General features: G+C 36.0%; 1 protein-coding gene across 4 annotated transcripts in view; it reads left to right on the forward strand.

Annotated features, from left to right (window-relative positions):
• The window catches only part of PCSK5 (proprotein convertase subtilisin/kexin type 5), a 450,277-nt gene that overhangs the window by 139,272 nt on the left and 291,264 nt on the right, over positions 1 to 19,741 (forward strand). The gene's annotated exons all lie outside the window — the stretch shown is intronic.

Raw genomic sequence — 19,741 nt, forward strand, 5'->3', positions numbered from 1 at the left:
CCTTTGCTCCCTTCTCTGTGATTAGGTTTCCACTAATATATAGGAAACACTTAGAAGAATTGTTACCATCTGGGGAATGCATTGCCTTTCTTAAGTCCTTCCACAACCAAGAGGCCCATTTCCACTTTCCAGTTCCTATACTCGTTTTTAGTGAATGCGAATGAAATAGTACATCCATTAGATGATAGATTATTTTAACATTCCTCAGTAAGTCAGTGTGAGTTGTTTTTCTTACTTATAACGAATCAGATTCTTTTAGTTGGTATTTCTAATCAGTATATCACATTAATTAACATTCCCTCCGCTTTTACTGAAAATCTCCTCTAGGATAATGCTGTGATTTAGATATTTTCATATGAACGTTTATTTACCTGTTTTAGGCTGGAATCACAAAAGTTGTAAGGAAAATGGCCCTGTTCATCTATTATGTGCTATTTGCAATCTCCTTTTTTTTTTTTTTTTTTTCCTCTAGGGGAAACTTCTCAGCTCGTAGTATTTAAGTAAGTCAATACATTTAGATAAAAGCATATGACCTAGAAAAATTGTGACTATGCATGTGCTTTTTTTCCCCATCTACAAAGAAGTCTTAACAAAGTAGCTGTAGAAATATGCTATTTGTTAATATTAACAACCAAGTTAATATGACTGTGGTGAAAGCTTTAATATACAAATTGATATAAACTTTTCCAGAACTTCCGAACAAAACAAGAAAGTGGCTAAATTAAACTGGATAGTTTCCTTTCAGACCTGATTGTTATTGTCTAGATTGTAATGTTGAGTGAATTTTACACAAGGGGTTAGAGTTTCAGACAACAAGAGCTGATGTTTTTTGTCCTAATTTATAAACTAGCATGAAACAATGAAAAAGAGACTTGAATCACTCAGTACTTAAAAAGGCACTAATGGTTTGCATGTGTGGAAATATGGAAAATATCTGCCTTCCTCTCAATTTTGCTGTGAATCTAAAACTTTTCAAAAAATAGTCTTAATAAAAAAATAACACTGATAAATTTCAATATATAGTTTGTTCTCCTGTCATCCTACATATGCATTCCTGATATGCACTCCTAGGAACAATAGCACTCTGCCAAATCCTAAAACACAGAGTGATGAAAACATTGAGTTGGAGTCTAATACTCAAACATCATCAGTCTCTGTCTCTCTGTCTCTCTCTCTCTCTCTCTGTCTCTCTCTCTCTCTCTCTCTCTCTCTCACACACACACACACACACACACACACACACGATAGGGATCTAATAAAATGGTAGTTAAGAAATAATTAAAACTACTTTAAAAGTGGCACTTAACCATGAACAAGAACCTGACGTGTGCCTATAGGAGTGTATGTTCATTATATCTATTCTCATTTGCTTTCTACCCTGTGTACAAGAGAAAAAGAGTAAGAGAAGAAGAGATCAATGTGAAAACCAAGAATAAAAGACATAGAATAAACAGGAAAAATATACAACAGGCAGAGAGAAAGAGGTTAAAGTTAAGCAGAATGGAGGGCGATGTCTCCCACCCCAGGATGGCCCTTGTCAGAAGAATGGCAGCTTGCCAGTTATTATGGGGAGGAGTGGGAGGAGGGTTATCAGAGAACACACAGAAGTTGCAGTACCAGATGTGGCTAAGTGTGGACTGCTGTGCCTCTAAGACGCATAGCTCTTTGTGTTTTATGTACTCCTATGAGGTTCGGTTCATCTGGGCGTGTTTTCTGCATTCACCTAGAATTTCTGTGACAAAATCCTATCTAAACAAATGCAGATTTCACATATGCTCAGAATATTCCCGTATATATCAATCATGTTGGATGGATAAAATTGGTGTTTTAAGGCATATATTATAGCAGAACTGTTATATCCATTCACTAAATTTATCACATTAATAACTGTATGGTCAAAAGAGAAGCAGGAAAACTATAAGAAAGTCTAGATCATGTTAACACCTAAAGAAATTATTGTGCAGAATATAAAGGAACAGGTAGAAACCTAAGACCAATGTGCTAATCCCTGTAACTAGTTGTATGTATCTAAACCTGTGTGTGGTGGTTTCGCATTGAAATTCTCACTGGGGATGGCAACTGTTCTCTGAGGGTGTGTCTGCTCTGGCTAACCTCGCTAAACATGATTCCTATGCATAGACATTCTTTGAGGACCAACTTTGATGGCTTTTACACACTTCTCTTTTACAACCTTGTTCTTTGTAAGGATTCCTTTAAAACTTGGCCACTCCCCAAGACTTTTGTTTAAGACTTTTGTTCATGAAGAATCCCTGAGGTCTTGCTCTCTCTAGGGTGTTCTAGTGTGTCCTGTTTTGACCCATTCTAAGCACTCTTCATGGTTCATTGAGTGCAGTGGGAGTTTGCTGGAGGACCCCAGCATTGTTCCAGATGTGTGCTTAGGTTTGTAGTTTTGACACTGAAATATGGCATTTTCGAACCAGCATTCCATACCTCTGTTTATGGAAGTTAGCTGTCTCCTGATGTCCCTTTAGCTCCTCTCAGTAGCTCTGTTTTTTTTTTTTTGTTTGTTTGTTTGTTTGTTTGTTTTATCTTGACTGATCAAAAGCATGTATTCAGGCATTTATGGTTAAAATATCCTCTCTGCCTTTGAGGCCACATTGATAGACATGATTGATAGATCTGTCTTCAAGCGTGCGGATCCATAAATGGATAATTCTGTTTGGATAGAACTCACATAGCATTAGGAATTACAAGTGGGTTTGTAATTTGGAAGAATTGACTTTTAGCCCTGGATCTCCTGGAGTGATTTGCTTTGTCATTCTTTGGGTCTAATTACTCTGGGCTTTGGTATTTTTTAATACCTAAAATTATATAAAAATACTTACATCTAAAGAATAACAATAAAATGTGTAGAACCCCAAGCTGAGTACATAATAAGTAGTAGATAATTATAACTGTTATCATTGTAATTATGCGTTCTACTCATATACCTAATTCTTTATAATCAGTTAAAAATTATAATTATCTCAAAATATGTGTGCATATGAACATTTCAAATCTAAATTAAGACTTGGAAGTCTTTTTCTTCTAGGGTTAGAAGTTTAGATTTTTCTGTTTAAGGGCTGGAAGGTGTGACTCATTCAGTCCGCAGTCTGTTTTTTCCCACCTACCTCCATGAAGTATGAGGGCTTAAATTGGAAATAAGATGGTGAATGTGAGAAATCTCTAGTCATCATTGGAATCAGGAAGTTGAGGCATATGATATGCAAATGTCTGCACATTACTCAATCAGAAGAGTGGCTTCAGAGCATGTTTGGAATCTTCATGCTTGGATGTATTTGTTCATCCATTCAACAAGTAGTCATTGATACCTTGCTGTGTGAAGTGGTTCTGTGCCAAGTGCTTGGGTATAATATGAAATGATACAGGTTTCTCATGGGTTGAACTTGGAGATGACAGTAAGAAACTCTAATGCCTGAAGGATTTTCAGGGCTAATGGAGCATATATAGTATACCTTCAAAACCTCATGCAAATGATCTCTGTTAGTCTCCTGTGATTACATTTCTGGTGCCAAAGCTTTGGAGTGGTGGAAATACCTCTGAAGTATAAAAGTTGTTATAAAATTTTTTTACTTGTCACTTTTTGAAGTCCCAATAACTTGAGGTATATCAAACCCCAATAACTGATGCTAAAGAAATAACACTAGGAGAAGAGACCATAAAACCTTGTCTTCTGAGTTAGCTTTGCCGTCATTCATATCAGCTTTGCATTCTTACAGGCTTAAAATAAAAAATACCTCCCTACAAACAAAACATCTCATACCACTACTCTATTTCTGATAAATGAATTATTGATGTCTGAGTTAGATCAGTCCTTCCCTGGGTTGCTCCCTGTTAACTGTTCTCTCTGATTAAGCCATAGAAACATATTTGATAGGAGATGAAACCACTGCATTATATTTAGGATGTGTGGTGTGTAGCTCCAGAATCTAATTCCTTTTCAAAATAAACCAACCTCTAGGTTAAAGACTCATTTTCTAAAAGGAATGGCTTTTTTTCCTTTTGTTTCTTATCTCTATTTTCAAGGAAGATTTAACCAGGGTAGATGGAAATACATTTTTGCTGTTTTTTTTTAATCTTTCACACATCATTTCTGGTTTTTAGAATGTCGTCATGTTGCAGAAACTATTATGTGCATGGCCTTCTCTTTCTTATTTTTGCAGATGACAGTTTTTCCAGAGATTGTGTTCCAAGGCACAGCCAACGAATGTAGCCAGTATTTTCTGATTATAAGGGAAATATTCTAACTTAGTACTAGGGGGAAAAAAAACTCAAACCATATTATCTATGATCTTAGCAGGTATACAGAGTTATTTTTCATAACTCAGGATTTGACTAAATAGATTAAGATAAAGTTATAGCATAGTAGGACAGATAAAGCCTATCAAAGAAAAGTAGGGTCATCATCAAAATTTGATTTATTTTTCCAAATATCTTCAAAAACTTTTTCCTGAATACTTCTGCACAATAACATCTCCAATATCTAGACTATATAGTAGTTACATTTTATGTAACATTGATTATAAATATATTATTGGAAGATTAGCATTTTCAAATAAGGCAAATGTGAAAATTATCTTACACTTTTTGTACACAACAGTTAGTTCCAGCTACTATAACGAAGTGTCTTAGTCTGGGTGATTTATAAACAATAGAAATTTAGTCCTCAGTTCCAGAAGTGGGAAAGCCTAAGAACAAGAGAGCAGCAGATTCAGTGTCTCCCTTCTTCATGGATGGCACCTTCTGTGGGTCCTCATGTCAGAAGGAACAAACAGGCTTTCTCAGACCTCTTTTATAAAGACACTGACCCGGGGCTGGGGACGTGGCTCAGGCGGTAGCGCGCTCGCCTGGCATGCGTGCGGCCCAGGTTCGATCCTCAGCACCACATACCAACAAAGATGTTGTGTCCGCCGAGAACTAAGAAATAAATATTAAAAATCCTCTCTCTCTCTCTCTCCCTCTATCACTCTCTCTTTAAAAAAATAAAAATAAATAAAGACACTGACCCCATTCACAGGGGCTATATTCTCAAGACCTAGTCACTGCTGGAAGGCCCCTCCTCTTAATACCACCCTACTGGGAATTAGATTTCAACATGTGAATTTTGGTAGGATACAGAAATTCAGACCATAGTAATGGTCATCGATTTGATATTCATGAAAGAACCTGCAACAAATATTTTAGAAAATTCCTGTGCGTTTATGATGCAAAATGAAGTAAATAACATTTCTGGGAAGTGGCCTCACATGGAAAGTCTCAGTCCTAGTCGGCAGAGGCTTCTCCGAGACCTGAAGCCAGCCATCCCTGCCCTGCAACTCTCTGACCTGCTTTCTTGTCTCTGGTCTCCTCCCCTCCTGCTGCCTAAATAATATTTCTGAACTAAAATAAGAACATTGAAATCCTTTTGTACATTGATATATGCTAAAAATACAAGACCCTTCAGGACCCACCTCCTCCTCAAATTAACGCTCCTCTGCCCTGTTGGTTCCACTCCTTTTCCTCCCACCTCAACTCCTGGGTTCCCTGTGTGTGCTGCCATCTGCCCCTGGAGAATTCCTCCTCTGCCTCCACCTTGGGTCACTTCCCCTGTGACTCACCATCCCTGATGTACCCTGGGTATCCCTCCAAGGAGTTTCTACAATACCAGTCAAGTTATTCTTTTATAGAAATTTCCCTACTATAATTGAAGTCCTATTTACCAATATACAGAATAGAAGGCAAGGAAAGATACTGAGAAGATAATTTTCAGTTTAATTTAGGATGTAATAATATGTCCATTTGGTCTTTCTCAGAATAATTACAAGAGTACTCAACTTGATTGGCTCATCTAAGTAAATTAGCAAAATGAATCCCAGTCGCAGTCATTGCCCTATTAAATGGTCTTGTTTAGAGGGGGCCTATGTGCTGTTTTCCACTCCATAAGGCTGATCTTTAGGAACAGCATTTGTGGACTTCCTTGCTCTCTGGCCTCCCATTAAATTTGGCTAATAGAAGTCTCAGGTAGATTAGTGGAGATGCAGGAGAATGAAGAAGGGGTATGAATTCTCCCCACACTGGGTCATTGGGTTAGCTGCATCTCTGAAGTTCATAATTCCTTTCATGTGGTCCTAAGCGTGACCCTGGGAGATGCTTTTCCTAGATACTGGTAACCATATCAGTGAAGAGAGTATTGATTCCCCACACCCTGTGTGGCTCTTTATATAATAAGGGCCCGGAGTAAACACATTGCCCATTATAAAAGAGCCCAACATTCCATGACAGGCCCTCAACTGACACAGGCATGTTTGTTTTTTAGCCTGGTACCTTTGTGAAGTAGAAGAGAAAAGTTTGGATACCACTAAGAAAAATTGATAAATGGCTATTTATTCTTTAATGAAAGCTGAATAGATATACAAAATGGTGATCTAACCTCAGATTCCTGTATACCTGTTACGTGAAGTATAAATATTCATCCTCTTAAAACAACACATTAATTATTCCAGAGCTCATAGTCATGATAATGCAACCTTCACACTCTTTTGTTCTCCTCTTTGTTGATTTCACTGTTTTTTCCTCCAGGATTTGAAGACTTAGTCTCTGGGGGCTCTCAGTAACAGTTTTGATAAAGAGTCTGATTGATGCTATAAGTTAAAATGAAGTTTTGGTATAATTTATGCAAACTGTACTGTTGACATGAATAATTGATAGTTGCTTGAATTTAAATTTCTTGTTTAAAAAAACAAACTCACCAGTTCCTAGGGCCTCTAAAGCAGATGGAAATTGCAGTAAGGGGAAGAGGTAAGTATCCTTTTTAAATAATGGATTAAGCATTTGAGCAGATTTTCCAGACAGGTGTATTTATTTATCTTTCTCTTTTAAGCTTCTCCTCTAACCTCCCTTTTGGATCCTTATATTTTCTCTTGTATCCTTCTATTCTGAAATATGAAAATTTGGAGCATGAAGACCTTGAGAGGTCAATCTTAGCAGTGTATTATTGATGTTTTTTACCAACATGATAGAAAGCACCCAAGAACTCAAAAGTTGGTTAGCTAGCAGTCATATTAGATACTGAAAAAGAAGGCAACTTCAGGAGAAAAGAATCTTTGTTTTATTTATTTCACTCCCTGTATAGCAAACAGAATAAAAAACATGCTGAGTAAATGCTAAAATACTAAAACTCAGCCTGCAGATTGTTCATTTAATATTATTGAGATATTACTTAGATATTGGTTTCCCTTTCATTCATATCAAGCACCTTCTAAGTTTAAGTACTAAAGTTTGAATTTTATCCTTATAAGCTCATAGAGGTGTCATATTTTTTTTATACAGCAATTCGGTTTATTACAATAGAACCTTGTTGTCCCAGTGTCTTTACGTATATGTGCGTGTGTGTGCATGTGTATGTGTAATAGTGGGAGGTTTGCATTTTATTTTATTTTATTTTTTTAATATATATTTTTTTATTGTTGGTCGTTCAAAACATTACATAGTTCTTAATATATCATATTTCACAGTTTGATTCAAGTGGGTTATGAACTCCCATTTTTACCCCATATACAGATTGCTGTATCACATCAGTTACACTTCCATTGATTTACATATTGCCATTCTAGTGTCTGATGTATTCTGCTGTCTATCCTATTCTCTACTATCCCCCTTCCCCTCCCCTCCCCTCCCCTCCCCTTCCCTTTTCTCTCTCTACCCCCTCTACTGTAAATCATTTCTTCCACTTGTATTATTCTTCTCTTACCCCTCCTTTCCTCTTATTTTGTATAACCCTGAGGGAGGTTTGCATTTTAACTGCAATCCTTAAAAAAGGGTATGAGGCTAGAAAATATGTCCTTTATTAGATCAATGCATATTTAATTAGTTCTCATGTCACAGGTGATCAAAGAAAGAAGGGCAGTGTAGTATGAGCAATGCTCTGCTTTTAGAGGAGTCCTGGATAGTAGCACTAGCCTTTTTGTCCTTTTACGTCGGTGATCTTGGTGAACCTTCTTCTCACAACTTTCTTTCCCACACCAGTGTCAGTAGATCTGTTTAACTCAAACAAAAAAAATCTGTAAATTTATTTCAACTTGACTATATCTGGATGCAATGTAAGCATAAAATAATAAAATAAGCACATCTGCATAATGTTTCATTCACTGTTCACAACAGCTCACATTCAGAGAGAAGTCGGGAGAGGTTAAGTAATTTGCCTAATGGCAATGAGTGGCAAGATCAGAATTTCTACTCATTTGTTCCCACACCATCTTTTTACCTGCTTAGCTAAATTAATCTGTGGCCAAGTAGACAGAATTAATTTGTTGGCTGAGCGTGAGTTTCAGTAAGTTTACTACCGAGGAAAAACTGTCATCAACAAGAACGCTGAAGCAGTATTCCTATAAACCTTTAGTAGCCTGGCTTCACTAAGAGCTGGTACCTAGGCTCTGTTTCTCCAAAGGGAGTTTGTCTACAAAGGTTGCTAACATTACAAGTTCATGTGTCTTTGAATAAGCAACACAGATCATGTAGTACAGTAAAGGATTATATAAATCTGAGCCTACGATGGTATTTGTTCAGTGGAAATAAATGAAGGTCACTCAAATGATTCCAGGTGCTACTTTTTCAGATCTCACAAGGAGTGAACCATTGGCACTTGCAGAGGCTCAAAGTCAGACACAGGACTACGAAAACCTATATAGTTAAAAAAAGAAAAAGGCAGGCAGGCAGGCCAGCACGCAGGCAGGTAAGCCTTAAGAATTGGCCTGATTAGAAATTGACATAACTGTCCTGTGGTCATATATGAATATACTACTAGTGTAACACCACATCATGGACAACCACAAAAATGGGAAGTAAATCTCCATGTACACATGATATGTCAAAATACATACTACTATCATGTATAACAAAAAAGAACAAATTAAAAAAAAAAGAAGTTGACATGGCTAAGCTGTACTTTGGATCTTTGTGTTGACAAACATGTCTACTAGTATATATTAACCGGATTTTTTTTTAATTAAGCTAACTATCAGGTGTCAAAATGTAAGTAAAAGGTTTTTGGAAAGTGTATCAAAATGCCACAGTATGGACATATATTGATATTATGTGAAAATAAATAATTAGATAAAGTTGTGGTCTGTTTCCTCAGAGAGCAGGTGTTTGTCTTCACCTTTCTTTCTTTGAACATATGGACTCTTTGAGGTTAGAATCATAAGTAAAAGACACTTTCTTCATGTTTTTGCACTTAAGTGACAATCTTTGGACGTGCTCTGGAAGTGTGGGTTGTGAAAAAAAAGTTTTATGTAGGAGGAGAAGACTGAGCCCAGGAATACCCTATGGGAATAAGAAACCTTCTCTTACTCTAAGAAAGGAATGAGATCATGAGGCTCTGTCTGACTTTGGGGACTTGTGGAGGACTGTTTTGCCTAAAAAGCACCTAAAAGAGCTCCAAAGAATTGAGGAGGGTGGTAGAGTACTTGTGACTTCCCTACAGATTCTCCTGAATCCCTTCTTTCTCCACACTCATTACAAACTGAAATCTCATGAATTTTAGAAATGAATGACCTTTGTTAGAAGAGTTTACCTCTTCCTATTTTTAGATATCCACGCACTGTCTGCATATAATTTACATATGCTACTAAATGCATTTCAATTTGCATGAATTGCAGATACAATACCTTGTGGTAACATCCTTGGCTGAAATTAGCTGACTGCTACAGATTTTGTGTGACCTTCCTGCCCTTGGTTGGCATTCTCTCCATCTGAGGTTCAGCCTCATAGGATCACACCCCCTCCTACACTTGTCCCAGTTACATATGTCGACTAATTTCCTCCCCAATGATCCAGCCCTATGTGTATCAGGTTTTCTCATATCCCTTTCTTTTTCCACTATCCCGATATCCTGATCTCTGTATAAGCACTGGTATCAGGTCATCATGAGAAAGAAGCACATGCCCAGTCTCCTTAATTGTTATTAATTGTTATTCATACTTGGTGATCTGAATGGGATTCATGTTAGATGGCAGTTTCAGTTGACCTATATTGTTGATTTTATTGGATATTAGTCTCTTTCATGATGTTAATTTACTTATTTTTCCTTCCTGAATGAATGGCAAGTTCCTTGAATACTTGCAAAGCAGTGGAAAGTAGTCAATGCTGTACTTAAATAAAAACACCTGATTGTTTTGTTCTGTTTCTTGTCCAGCCATCTCTTGTATCACATACAGAGTAATTAGAGTCCATGGGCAGTAGAGCATCTGAGGGCAACTGTGGTTTGAACTGAAGAGACTGAAGAATTAAGGGACTTGACTTAACTGAAATTTCATTTCAAAGGGGACGGAAGGTGTCCCCAAAGTGAGGAATAATCTCAGAAGCAACCCCATTTTTACTTTATTGACCCTACTTTGAAGCACAACATTCATGGGACAGCAGCGGGCCCTGTCATTATGATTAGTTTTCCCCACAACAGAGATGCTGTGGCTTAATTCTTTCATAGACTGAATTAATATGAAATTGCTCAGCCCTCTGTGGGGAGTAATACTGGTGACATCATTATGGTGGAATCACATTCCACAACATAGAGGTTTAAGAACAATACCCATTTTATGGGTGTATTTGTGTATTCATTCATAGTCATTGAAAAATCTTTGTGGGCTAAATGGAAATAAGTGATTTGAATAAGCCATTACAAATTGCATTAATATTCTTTCTTTCATATTTTGTTTGTAGGTATTTTCTTTTTAACATCAGTTCATTCCATTTATGCTCATCCAATTTTCTCATTGTGTTTCTATGAGCTTCTTTTAGAATGCCCAATGTAAAACCTATTTCAACGACAAGGGATACCAACTCATATATAATTTATCCTGGTTGAAACAAAATGCCCATAATTTTATATATATATATATATATATATATCTGTGTAATGTTTTTTTTTTTCCTTGTCTTTAGTTAAGAAGCTATTATTTTAAGAAAGTACTTTGTTAAGGATGGTGCCCATCTCTAATTCACAAAATATTTTCCTGAAGAGATTTATGGGTTTCTGAAATCTATATGGATAATACACATTCATAAATTTCTATGACATATATTTGGAGTAAAACAGGAAAATGTGTGCAGAGGAGGATGGACGCCTAAGTAACTGCTAGATAAGTTGTTTAATAAAACTGAATAATCCCTTTATAAACTAAGAGAATATATTGAGCAATACCCTATAAAATCAGGCTGGTGCTGATACATGGACAAACACCACATGGTGGTACTTGAAAAGTTATTGTTATGTTGTTATAATAATTTTTAGAACTCATTATACATAAGTTTCTTATTTGGCGTTTGTGTGAGCGGTTCAGTGGCTCTGAGAAGCTTGGTGTATGATTTGTGGGGAGGAGTAGTGAATAACTTTGTCCCCCAGTGAAACTTTGACTGTTTTTGCCTTTAGCTATAAACTCAGCAAAGTCTAAATAGAGTTCAGCAGGGTCAGAATGTGGTTTTCGTGGGAGAAGGAGAAAAAAAAAAGGAGCAAGTCTTCAGGTCCCTTGAATGGCATTAGTCCTCCCAGGCCACCTTAGACAAATCTCACTTTATCAAACGTGGAACATTCCTCTACTAAGAATGGTAACTTGTAAAGTTGACAAAGTGTTTTTGCTTTGTTCTAATCTCATATGAATTGTACAAGTTCATGTCTGATACATAGAATATATAATTGTTTTGGTCCCTCAGTATCTGAATTCTGTTTTATGTATAAGGAATTTTCTATCATACATCTTGGTAGAGATCAGACTACTCTCCAGTATGGCAACCAGTATGAATACCACTCCATCCAATTCCTTTGTCATAGTCTAGTGCACAGGACATGTGCTCTGGATCCTAAATCAATAGCACCTCATGCAGTTGTGCATTTCTCATCTGAAAATCCAAAATCTGAAATGCTACAAAAATCCTAGGCTTTTTGAGAATCAACATGACACCATAGGTAGAAAATTTGACACCGTGAAACTGTGTCATGCATAGAATTAAAACGTTGTATAAAATTTTCTCAGGGTGTGTATATAATGTTTCTGTGACACATGCATTTAGTCTTTAGACTTGTGTCTCATTCTGAAGATATACAAGTTCCTTATGTATATGCCAAAATTACAAAAAAAAATTGAAATATTTCTGAGTCCTAAAGATTTCAGGTAAGTAATACTAAAGTGTATTATATCATTAAATTCACTTACTTGCATTCTCTCTTTCTCTCAATAGTCCTTTATTCATACTTAGCTCTGTTTTTCTTAATCCTAAGCCTGACATTCTGAACTTCCCCATATCCTCTATGTGTGTGTCCTGTGTGTTCATTTTTGTTTTTGTTTCTCCGTACTGGGGATTAAACCCAGGGATACTCTACAGGGTCTCACTAAGCTGCCAAGGATGGCCTTGAATTCCTCTTTTCTCAGCCTCCCACTGGAATTATGGTCTTGTGCCACTATGCCCAGCCCAATATCCTTTTAATTAACTACTTTTCTATGTAGTTGGTTATAACAAAGAATCCAAAGTCAAATGTCATTAACAGTTCTCCCTCTTCTCAGAGGAAGAAAGGTTCACACAGCTTATGAAAGTGAATTTAGCTTCTGAACTCAAATGCCTTGTATCACATAAGACATTCTAATGGGGCCAGACACTCAATACTCTCTTCATAAGCAATGCAGAAGTTTTAATTCAGGGAAGCAATAGTAGCTAACTATTCCCCTTGGCATGGGGTTAGAAATAAATGATGGTGGAATGTGATGGACATTATTATCCAAAGTACATGTATGAAGACATGAATTGGTGTGAATATACTTTATATATAACCAGAGATATGAAAAATTGTGCTCTATGTGTCTAATAAGAAATGTAATGCATTCTACTATCACATATAAATAAAAATTCATTTAAAAAATCTAAATTATAATGTATTTTAAATTACTATTCCTTTTAGAATCATTTTTTGAAATAGAAACTTCTTTTTATACAAAATAAACAATTCTAAACTCATGTTATAAGCTATAGAAGTATTTTGTAGAGGAGTTATCACTGTAGGATAAATTGAGAGCCTTTTAGAAAATGACTGATCAAAGAAAATGATAAATACTGAGACAATGTCTGTAGTAACTGATAGTGCCTTGGTATTAGTGAGCTCCTTACAAGTTCATGAATAAAGGACATTTTCTTACTGAGTCATTTTATTTTGTTTTTGGTAAAGAGGTAAAGGCAGAAAATGTTTTCCCTGCAGCTTTTCCTTTATCTAAAACTCAAATCAGAATGTATTTTCCCTCTATCTTCAAACTTGTGTTAGTCAGCTTTGTGCCACTGTGACAAAATATCTGAGATAAACAACTTAAAACAAAGAAAGATTTATTTTGGCTCATGGTTTCAAAGGTTTTAGTCCCTGTTGCTCTGAGGCCTGTGGCAAGGCAGTCCATCATGGCCGAAGCACATGGCAGAGGAAGTCTGTAGACTTCATAGTGGCCAGAAAGCAAAAGTGAAAGGCACATAAGAATTAGCCCAACTTCCCAGTGATCCAACTTTCTTCCAATAGACCCCTCTCTTAATGACTCCACCACCTTTCAGTAGCACTACAGGATGGAGACCAAGCCTTCAACCCATGACATTAGTGGGACATTTAAGATGTAAATCCTAACAAAACCCCTCATGACCAAGTCCAGACTCTTAGGCATATTTGTAGAATTTAGAATATGTTCACTATCTGTTTAGCCTCACAACTTAATCCTTTCTACATTACATTTGAGTTTTAACTAATATTTTTATAGCTGTCTGAAAATAGCATCTTTCATTTGTGCTTTATACTGGTGAATGGTAATGGTTATATTGTTATTCTACTACGCTTAGAGATTTTTTTTATTTTTTTTATCTTGATATTTTATTTTATTTTTTTTTAATTTTTATTGGTTGTTCACAACATTACAAAGCTCTTGACATATCATACTTCCTACATTAGATTGAAGTGGGTTATGAACCCCCAATTTTACCCCAAATGCAGATTGCAGAATCACGTCAGTTGCTTAGAGATTTTTAAATATAAGGTCTTATCTTGGTGTGCATTTTCATTATTACTAAGATAACCTACTTGGAAGATGAGTATTGCAACGTCCCCGCTCTAGGGAGAATTATTGCCTGCTTCCTTTTCTTTCTTTTCTTTTCTTTTCTTTTCTTTTCCTTTGGTGCTAGGGAGTGAACCTAGGTATGCACATCCCCAAATCCTCCCCATATCCCCAACCCCCACTTTTTTTTTTTTTTTTTTTTTTGGAGAACCAGGTCTCACTAAGTTGCTGAGCCTGGCTTTGAACTTGTGATCTTCCTGCCTCAGCCTCCTGAATCACTGGGTTTATAGGCATATGCTACCATGGTTGGCTCCTTTCCACTTCTTGAACAAAAAAGGAAAAGAAGAACATCCATGACATGCAAAATATTCAAATTTACAATGAAGAATCTAAAACTCATGGCAGAAATAAGTTTAAAGTGAATATTAATTTGTTCTCATTCTTAGATTTCTCATTATTTTATAAAAGTACCTTAACTGCCATTTTTGTTCTTTTGTTCCTATGTATCTTAAATGCCTCTGCATACATAAAGATTTCAACAATAAGAAAAATTTCCCCCTATATATTGAATACTTGTTTTTTGCCAGTGTTTTCCCTAGCTAGAATTAAGAAGCAACACTTATTGCCAGTTTATGTACAAAATATTATGTAAAATATCAGATTAACTCAATCAGATACTGGTGTTTCTTGAGATGTTTGGGATGAAGGTGTGTACAAATGGCCTGTAACCATCTTCACCTGCAGTGTATTCTCTCAGAAGGGATAGTTGTAACAGCTTTAGAGGGATTGGACTCTATGGCATTAGTGAAATGGAAAGTCTGAGGTTTTAAGCCCAAATAATCTCCTAAATTTTTCTATTGCAAAAGGTTTGTGAAACTAGGAAGGGATAAAAATTGGTAAAGAAATGCATTTTTAAGGTGATTCCATATTTTTACAGGTAGACTTCCACTTGGACTCTTAAAAAAAATGACTGCAAAGAAATCCTTGTACATTCCCAGAGGCTGCATTTATTAATATTGATTGATTTTTATTCTTAGGCATCTGAGAGGAAATTATGAATTAATTAACCTTTGATTTTGAGGGATTTTTTGTTGTTGTTGTTTGTTTGTTTCAGGTGTTATATGCTGGCTTTGCTTGAAATAAGGAGCCATATCAGTAGCATAAACTTTACACAAATTGTTTTCACTAAGTAATTTTAAGAGGTAAAGGTGAAAATGGCCCACGCACAGAAAATTACTGATAAATAAAACTTTCCAAGTAATTCATTGAGAGATATGAATTCTAGCCAAAATCAATGTCTCTCTGTATCAGTTTTTGCTTTTTTTTTAAATTGTTGTTGTATATGTGTCTGTGTTATAACAGATCCAACTAAATATATTTGGAGATAGTTCTTTTTTTAATGAAAGAGGGTGCTTTAACTTATTTTTATATCTTTATCAACTTCCTTATTATATTTTTTACTTACTGACTTTATGTGTTGATCTAAAAAATTGAAGTGAACCCACTTTAATAACATATGTAGGAAAGAGGAAACAGGTCATATATATTGGACCAACTTCAGATTTAGTACTTAGATGTTATTTTAACAATGGGAGATTTAAATGTTAGAAATAAGGATAATAAATGAGTTGCATTTATTAAAAATGATAGCATTTGAGGTCAGACATTTCTGCATTTTTTTAATCTTCTCTTAATATGGGAAGATTAGAATTAATGAGGTGAGAAATAGACACGGTGATATTTCTAAATTGGGGTTACAGCTAGAAACCAGGAATTGAGTCTGAATAGGATAGATGTGAACATGAAAATCTGATAGGGAGAAAGAAGCTCAAAGGTTATGGTAATAACTTTGGGCAGGTCTTGTTGCCACTGGGGGACTTAATTATCTCCTGAGAAAATAGCCACTTGCAGTTTGCCATGAGAATTACAGACAGTGTGTTCTAAATTTTCAGAATACTGTAGTTCTACTATCCCATGTAATAACTCAGAGTATTAGAGCTAACTTGGAGGTTTTGTCATCAGATGAGGCTAGTGACAGAAGTTAAATGAATTCTTAACATTTTTCGTTTTGTTACTTCTTTGGAGAAAATTATGTTAACAATGTGGAACATTTGTGTTTTAAATATGCAAACAATGCAAATGATACCTAGATTTATGTTATGTATGTATGTATGTATGTATGTATGTATGTATGTATTTTGGTGGAAGGGGAGGGAGAGGGCCCTGATATTCTTTTGGAAATGCTGAATACACTTAAGAGCTATGGGGACTATATTCACTGTGTAACAACTGGTTATTTCAGTGGTCTTTTCAAGCTCTGATTTTTCAAAGTAGTTTCAAAAAATAGAATAATCCTTCCAAATCTCTTCTAAAAACTGGGTCATGGTCTATTCCTCTGGAAATCACATTTCTTCCCTCATGCATTTACTAAGGTTATGTAGAAAAGGAACATGATTGTAAGTTTTGAAAGTGGTTCTTGGATTTGAAATTTACACATTTAATTATATAATTTATTTATTGGATTTATAGCAAATTGTCCTTCAAAGGATGATGAATAAAACTCACGAGAATACCATAATTATTATGCCCATGAAGAAGAGTTACAACTGTAAAGCAGTAGGGAATTGTTTGTCCACTTAGACATCTCTGTGTTCCTGAGATTAAACCATGCTGTCCATCCTGATATAAGAGAAAAGTTTTAAAACAGTGATTATTTCAACATTCTTGTTCAAAAAATTTGATCTACCTTGTTTTCACCAGTTGGTGACTGGTTTCCATGGAAATGAAAATGGAATAAGCATTCCTCGTTTTAGATTCTTAGCTGCCCCATGCCAACTGAGAACTGTAAATGCCATTTGGTTAACAGTGAGGATCCAGAATTCTTGTGTTTCAAAGTGGCAGAGGAAGAGGAAAAGAAATCGTTTGCCAGGTCATTTCACTTTTCTGTCTTTTGAAAAGAATACTGGGCTTTATGATTGTCTGAGCTATCATTCAACAATAAAAGTCTAACAGTGTCTCCCCTGATTAATCAATCTAAATCATGTTTTCACCCTCCACAGAGTTTTTACCTCAGTGCTATCTAACTGGCCTGTGCTGGTCTTCCTGGTTCTCCATTTGCTATAACAGTGGTGGGCACTGAATAGGAAAGTGGTCCAAGTGTTGGGAGGAGACAATTCCATAATCTCACGGATCAATGATGAAGGGGAGAAAAATGTCAGTAAAGGTACTTCAGAGTAGGAAGACAACTTAGAAAAAAAATTCTCACTTCTGAGAAAATTTTAGTTAATTTGCTATAGGATTTTCCATTTCTGAGATTGTCATTTATAACCACTACATTACCCGGAACTATTCTCTAGACAGGAGAAAGAAAAATACTATAAATAAATGCTTTAACATAAAGTGGGTAGGCATCTATATACTTCCTGCCTTGTTTTATGACTATGACCGATTCAATCCAAATGAATACTGAAATAAAACCTTCATAGCATTCATGCATAATGTTTTATATTTGATATTTAGATACTAGATCAAGAAGGAATCTGACTCTGGTTCCTAAATAGCATGCAGTGAGGTTCTGTGAACATACTTCCCTATGCTCCCATGTCCAACCTGAAAGAAGAAAAGCAGACATCATGGCTTGGGCTGCCCCTGTGCCCCTAACCTGTGCCCTCACACCTCGCCAAAGGAAGTAGTATGTCAATTAAACAAATAGGATCCTCTTTGCTAGACTTAGGAAACTGCAAGAGAACTTCAAGGGAAATCTTATTGATGCTGAGCATGCAGTGCAGGGCCTGATGTTTTCCATCCTCATCTTATATCCACAGGGGACTATTACTTTGAAAACTGTTTTGATTTCAGCAACTCATGCCTCCTAGTGACTTGAGAAACAAGCCTTTAGGATATGGAAAGGGACTTTCATTGAGGATACACTGGAGATGAAGTTACTTCTTCAATGAGACTCACTTCAACCCTATCACCATATCTGCTCTCTTAAGACAGGGCAGCAGGAAGGGCATGGTGGCACATGCCTGTAATCCCAGTGGCTAGGGAAGCTGAGCCAGGAGGGTCATGAGTTCAAAGCCAGGCTCAGCAAATTAGTGAGGCCCTCAGCAACTCAGTGAGACCCTGTCTCTAAATAAAACACTAAAAATGGCTGGGGATGTGACTCAGTGGTTAAGTACCCCTGATTTAATCCCTTGTACCCAAACAACAACAACAACAAAAAGTAAGAGGGCAGCAAATTTCATATTCTCTTACTTGAGCCACAGCTGACTGATTTAGATAGGCATTGGAGGAGGGATTTATTATTGGGATAAATAGGTGTTAAGGGAAAAAAACATTAGAGCTGAATCTATTAAATTGAGGCCCAAGTCTTGTTATAAATGTAGCAAACAGTGCTTTATTTTGAACAATGAAAGTAGAATTATGAAACTGCATGTCATTTATTATCTAACGGAGCATGCTACTATAGTCATTCTTATATCAAACAAAAATGAATCATGTTTAAAGTTGTAGTTTTTTTCTGTAATATGATGAAATTTGAATTTTAGTAGGGTCGTAAACAGACACAGTTTGTAAAAATCTTTATGGGTTGTTCCAAGGACCATTTGGAATCATTTTATTGACAAATCATTCTCATTTAAAGCCACTGTCACGTTGCCATCCTGGTTGATTTTTCTCTCTTCTGTTTTTACTGATCTCACACTTCTGATCCTTCATGGCCTTGAGTATGACTGAAATTGTTCTCAAATATTATTTTCAATCATGGTATGAAATCCTTTGCCTTTTGAAAGTTCATTGAGCAGTTTATTTGCTTGTTTTGTCTTGTATTGTTGTTTGCATTTTATGTTTTCAGAGATGCAAAGTTACACCCTGAAGAGGAGGGGGATGCTAGAGCCAGCACTAATTTCATTATTGGTTATCTTATCCCCTCTGGTACTGAGGATCAAACCCAGGGCCTCACTAGGCTAGTAATGTTATTCTTGAATAGAATCTTTTACTTGCTCACCTAAGAAGCCTAATAATTATGATACCCTGTTAAAAGAACCTGTGAACTCTGATCCAAATAGCTTCAACATAACACTTCTGAACATTTGTCTCAGGAAAATTCTTAAAGCACCATTATTTTGTTTGGGCTCTAGTAAATGTGTATGTGCCTAAAGATATATGCATTTTTCTCCTTAAATATATTCGTTTACTATTGCAGAATCCTTAAAGCTTGGCCTCAAGAGATCTGGTTCAAGTTCTTCCAAAGTAAACTGGTTGTATTTACTTGGAAAAGTCATTTAAATTATAAGAATCAATTTCCTTACATATGAAGTGGGGGTAAAAATGTGTGCAGTACACAATCATTAGGAGATCAAGTAAAATTAAATATGAGGATATAGGTGAGACTATCTGGTGAATAATAGATAGGTAAGACTATGTGGCAAAATAATCAATAAGAGATTCTTACTACCTTCATTGATTTGATGTCTAAATTGAAAATTGTATTTACTGAGTTGATTAATATACATTTACTGTTTATTCAATATCAATATCAAGTCTTAGCAAGTAGAGGTAGAAAAAATAGGAACATGTGCTTACTGCTACCAAGAAGATACATGTGGCTATGGGTGTATTTACCGTCCATGTATTTACCCTCCAGGCCTAGAAGCCAGAAGTCAGGGGAA

This window comes from Spermophilus citellus (assembly GCF_964194105.1).
Source record: "Spermophilus citellus genome assembly, chromosome: 2".
NCBI lineage: Eukaryota > Metazoa > Chordata > Mammalia > Rodentia > Sciuridae > Spermophilus > Spermophilus citellus.